Consider the following 5,476-nt stretch of genomic DNA (forward strand, 5'->3'; position numbering starts at 1 on the left):
CTAAATGATAGGCCCAGCTGGGGAGTTCTTCCAGTTGGCATTCATTAGTCTGGGAGCACTTGGTTGATTACCCAACAAGAGAGTTATTTAGTAGAAGAAAAACTTTGTAAGAGGTATGCAACTCAAAATTAAAAGAATAGAAAGTGATTTTAATTTTTCCTATTCTCATTATCCTATGAAGAAATTTTATTTAAATGATCCAAATTCTCATATATTTATATCAGAGTCAGATATGAGATGGAATTTTTAAGAGACATAAAATCTCTCTACATATCCTAAAAATACAAGGGTTCTTGCATCCCATTTCATTGTATAACTATACACTATATTATTAGAATCTTCTTAGCCATATCCATCAAGTTGATGCTAGTTGAGGAGCAACCTGCTTATCCTTGCTACTAACTGGAATCTCTATAAACTCAGATAGGATGGCCCAGAAATCATCCCCTAAAAGTGTCTCTTTTTCTAATAAGATCTCCACCATCTTATCCATTTCTGCCTAGTTACACTTGATGTGTCTCTTAGCTACCTCATATGCATTATTTGAAATGCCTCCCGCTGCTCTATCAATGCCTTCTACTAGCTTCTCTATCATGGAATTCCTTGCCATCATGTGTAAAACAATATCACCACATTGGACTATAGGGTCCAATAGAGCCCATGGACCAATTTTAGACATTGCAAACTTTGTAACCATCTATAAGTTATAGAAAAACATACTAAGTTGCCCATTTGATGCCTCACTTATAGAAATTTTCAACTAGCTAGGCTAAAATTAGAGTTTACCTACATTACCAAAAATGAGAAATGAGAAACAAAATCCTAATGAAAATGCCAAAAGTTGGGTATATACATACATACATACATATAGATAGATAGATATAATTTCATGTTTTAAAAAAATAAGTTCTAGAATTAATGATTAACATATTTCAGCTCCATATTTTATGTCCATTTGGGAATGCTTTGCAATCTCTACTTAGAGAAAAATACTTGTGTTTTTTCATTTATGTTTCCTATTGTAATTCATTGGATGCACCTGATGTGACCTCGGGATCACCAAATATGACTTCTTCTACAACTTTGCCACCAAGAGCTCCCACACTCTGAGCAAAGACTTGTTGCTTGGTAATAAGACTCAGATCATCTCCAAGCAAAAACCACATAAGACCATGTGCTTGTCCTCGAGGTACAAGAGAAATTTTTTTAATTGGATCATGTCTAGGGGTCATCATGCCAACCTTATAATAGTTATCAAAACAAGATTTAGTTGCCTCTGATACACACATTGATATCATATATTATTGCAAATTAAACTTCCAACTTGTGATCCATACATATGCGAAGGGCCTACATAAAAGCATACAATAAAGTACCAATAGATGTTTAGTTTTGTGTACCTACACACAAATTGCATGTCCAACTTCATGGTAAGCCACCAAACTCTTACTCTTTCCATCAGTCATTGATGTGCCCTACATACCATCCATAATAATGTCTATTGCATCATCTATTTCCTTACTTGATATGTATTGTGTGCCTCATCTTATAGCAAGAATTGTTGCTTCATTCAAGAGGTTTGCAAGATCAACACCACTAAACCCGAGTGTTCTCATGGCAACAACATCAAGTAAGACATCTTTGCCTAGCTTCTTGTTGCTTGCATGAACCTTGAGAATGGCTTTGTGACCATTTATATCAGGAACATCAATAGTGACCTACAAGTATTAGGTAGATTATTTTCAGCATTAACATCATCATCTCTAGCTTCTCAATTATTTTTATAGTATTGAATGTTGTTGGAACAACTAAATTTTTCAAGGAACCCTATCTTTCTAGAAAATGATCGTCTGGACAGAAAAACCCAAATTCCTCATTTCATTGAAGAGTTCTTTATTGAGAACTAAATTCAAATCCACTCATTTAAAAAGATGTGCAAATTGGTGGAAGTAACAATAAAGGAACGTAAAAGACTTGTCTTATTTTCTAAAATAACTTGTCACTCATTAAACATGTGTTAATACCATGTTCATTGTTGGATACAATTGTTCAATTGTGTGTTGTCTTTGATGTTACACAAATTTCAGATCAATTATCAAACATAGTCTAACAAGTTTAGAAAGTCAACAAAGAAAAAGACAGAGTCTACTGAGCATTTCTAGAAGTTACACTATGAAGATAGGTTCTACTGAGCTCACTCGGGCGCTAAAGGATTTTATGGTAGAAGTTAGTTTCTATCAAGCTCACAAGGTCAGCAAAGGAAAATTAGATCTTACTGAGTTCACTCGATCTCCAAAGGATTTTGCAGAGTTCACAGTGTTTACCGAGCTTCACTTGGTTAACACTGGAAATCATTTCTGGAGCAATGTTTACCGAGTAGGGTCAGCCAAGAAAGGATTTCATTATTTTGGGAAATAAAGTTTAATTGTTTCATGTGATGACTATAGCCAATTGATGTATTGTTTATTGGTAAATGTAACTTGAAATTGACCCAACATGATAATTTGTAAGGTATAAATAAAAGGTCAAGTTGTGAATTCTAAAGTATGAATGGATGTATGAATGAGCGAGTATGCAAGTGAGTTGATTGTGTAAAGAGGAAGTGTGAACGAATTTTAAAGAATGATCAGATATCCTTGAGGAGCATAAAAGGTGTATTCGATCAATAAGGATCTAGTGAAGCGGAATAGAGATTTGTATCAACAAAGATTAGATGCATCTCATTCAGGTCACTCATTGTTACTTTCTCACAATTGTAGTAGTGAATTTTAAATCTCTTAGCAGAGTTGGTTTAGTAGCCATTTTTGTAAATCCTCTAACAAGGTTGAAAGTTTTACTAAATTGTTCTAAAGTCTTCTAGTAAGGCCACTCCTAGCAGGGTGATTAAATCCTCTAACAAGGTCACACCTAACAATGTGTTTTGTAACCTTTAATAGGGTTGGCTCCTAACAGGGCTTGCTTCAAAAGAGTGAAAATTGGTAGCTAGTTACTTGGTGGTTTTTCTCATATTGGGTTTCCACGTTAAATATGGTGTCTATTGTGTTATTTCTTTTTGTATGCATGTTAATAATTGTGAATGCTTAAAGATCAACAATAAGTTAATACACAGTTCATCTAACGAGTTACAGCATTTTTTTTTGTGGTTACCAAGTGACAACAGTAACTAGTTATTTAAGACATCTAAGGGATCTGTGGATTATTTTTTGTGGTAATTGATTCACCCCCCTCCCAGTCACTCCATCTATATTTCCAACAATTGGTATCAGAGCTTTTGGCGCTTGCAAGAAGGATTTCAAGGATCTAAGCTAAAGATCAAGATATCTTACAAGAGGGAAATTCCAAGGCTTAACAGGGATAACTTTTAGTATGGCAAGGTCTCATGAGACTCCATCTGGCTTCCATTAGAGATAAAGGATTGAAATATCTAGATGAAGCATATATAACTCCTTCTAGTACATTATCTGCTAATGACATTGCTGAGAAAAAGACTCGTAACATCATGATGATAGATATTGCATCTGCCCTAAGCTATGAGAAATTCGATGGTGTCAAGGACTGCAAAATTGCCTTTAAAATGTGGAACAAGTTGAAAGAAATCTATGGAGGTGATGATAATGCGAGAAGAGCCAAAGCAGAAAGTCTAAGAGGACAATTTGATTAGATGAGGATGAGAGAGGATGAAAACATTGCCAAATATGTTAAAAGAGTCAAAGTAGTTGTCAGTGCTATCAAGGCTTCTAGAGGAGATATTGAAGAGGAAACAATTATAAGTAAAGTTCTTAGAACATTACTTCCCATTTATGCAATTAGAGTTTCTACAATTCAAAAAAAAAGATGTGAAGCAAATCATAAGATAAATTTAGGGGCCATAGTAGGAAGATTGACTGCATTTAAGCTAGATAACTATGATAACTATGTTCCAGCTTCCAAGAACATTGAGTCAGCATTTGAAGCCAAGTTTTCACTCAAGGAGAAATGCAAAAAAATAAAAGATTCTCAGTCAGAAAGTGAAGAAGAATTAGAATAGAATTCAGACGGTGATCTTGAGGTAGTTGAAGCTCTTCTTAAAAGGAAATATTCTAGAGGCAGAGGGAAATACAAAGGTAAGATTCCTCTAATCTATTTTTCATGTGAGAAAATTGGTCATATTGCTGCTAGGTGCCCAAATTAGAAAAACAAGGATGAGAAGAAAGGTCACAAGTGCATTCGCAAGAAATATTTCAAATCATTCAAGGACAAAGGTAAGAAAATATGTTTCATGGCTATGGATTCTAATGATTCTGATGAAGAAAAAGATGAAATTGTTTACATTGATGTAAAACATGAATCTGATAATGATGAGGAAATGACACTTATCTCTCATGTAAGAAAGAATGATAAATGGATCATAGATAGTGGTTGCTCTCATCATATGACTAGTGATAAAACTAAGTTTGAACAATTTGAAGACTATGGTGGTGGTAGTGTGAGGTTTGGTAATAATGAACCTTGTTGTATAAAAGGGAGAGTAATAATCTCACTAACCAAAGAGTTTGTATGTGATAATGCATATTGGATAGAAGGTCTAAAACACAATCCGTTGAGCTTGGCACAACTACTCAATAATGGATTCAAAGTGAAATTCATGCATGAAAAAGTAAGACTACTAGATGACAAAGGAAAGCTGATTGGATCAGGCACACATACAAAAGGTAACTTGTTCTATCTTGAACTTGGTGAATGTTCATGTTTTATTCCTCAAGTTGAAGAAAGTTGGCTATGGCATAGAAGGTTGTGTCATGTGAACTTTGATAATTTGATGAAAATAAGAAAATTCAAGAAAGTTAGAGGCATTCCTAGTATAAATAAACCTGATGTTGGTCTGTGGAAGAATTGTTAGATTGGTAAGATTGGAAAACTAGTTTTAAAAGTAAGAACTATCAACTTGAAGAAGTTTTAGAAATTGTGCATACTGATTTGTGTGGACCTATTGGAATTGAAAGCTATACTAGAAAAAAGTTCTACATTCTTTTTGTTGATGATAACTCTAAAATAATGATTGTTATGTACTTGAGAGAGAAATCAAAAGCTTTTGAAAAGTTCAAGTGGTATTTGGCTAGAGTAGAAAAGGAAATAGATAAAAGACTGAAATGCTTGAGGTCGGATAGAGGTGGTGAATTCATCTCCCATGAGTTCAATAACTTTTGCATTGAAAGGGGAATCAAAAGACAGGTATCATCTCCTAGAACTCCAAGCAAAATGGAATAGCTGAAAGGAGGAACAGATCTATCATGGACTATGCAAAAACTTTAATGATTGAAAAGAACATTGCTATCAAATACTGGAAGGAAGCTATCAGCACTGCAGTTCATATCTTGAACCAGGTACAGCTGAAGAAGGACTCATTCAAAACCCCCTATGAGTTATGGTATGGCTATAAACCCAATGTAAGTTAACTGAAAGTATTTGGAAGTAAATGTAACATTTTAAAAGAATC

General features: G+C 34.3%; 1 pseudogene; it reads right to left on the bottom strand.

Annotated features, from left to right (window-relative positions):
- Positions 1-355: 355 nt before the first annotated feature.
- Positions 356-1,712, bottom strand: LOC149539703 (ATP-dependent zinc metalloprotease FTSH 2, chloroplastic-like; annotated as a pseudogene).
- Between the last annotated feature and the right edge of the window lie 3,764 nt (positions 1,713-5,476).

This window comes from Cupressus sempervirens, chromosome 9 (assembly GCF_028749045.1).
Source record: "Cupressus sempervirens isolate cs-2001-9-10 chromosome 9, ASM2874904v1, whole genome shotgun sequence".
Taxonomy (NCBI): Eukaryota; Viridiplantae; Streptophyta; class Pinopsida; order Cupressales; family Cupressaceae; genus Cupressus; species Cupressus sempervirens.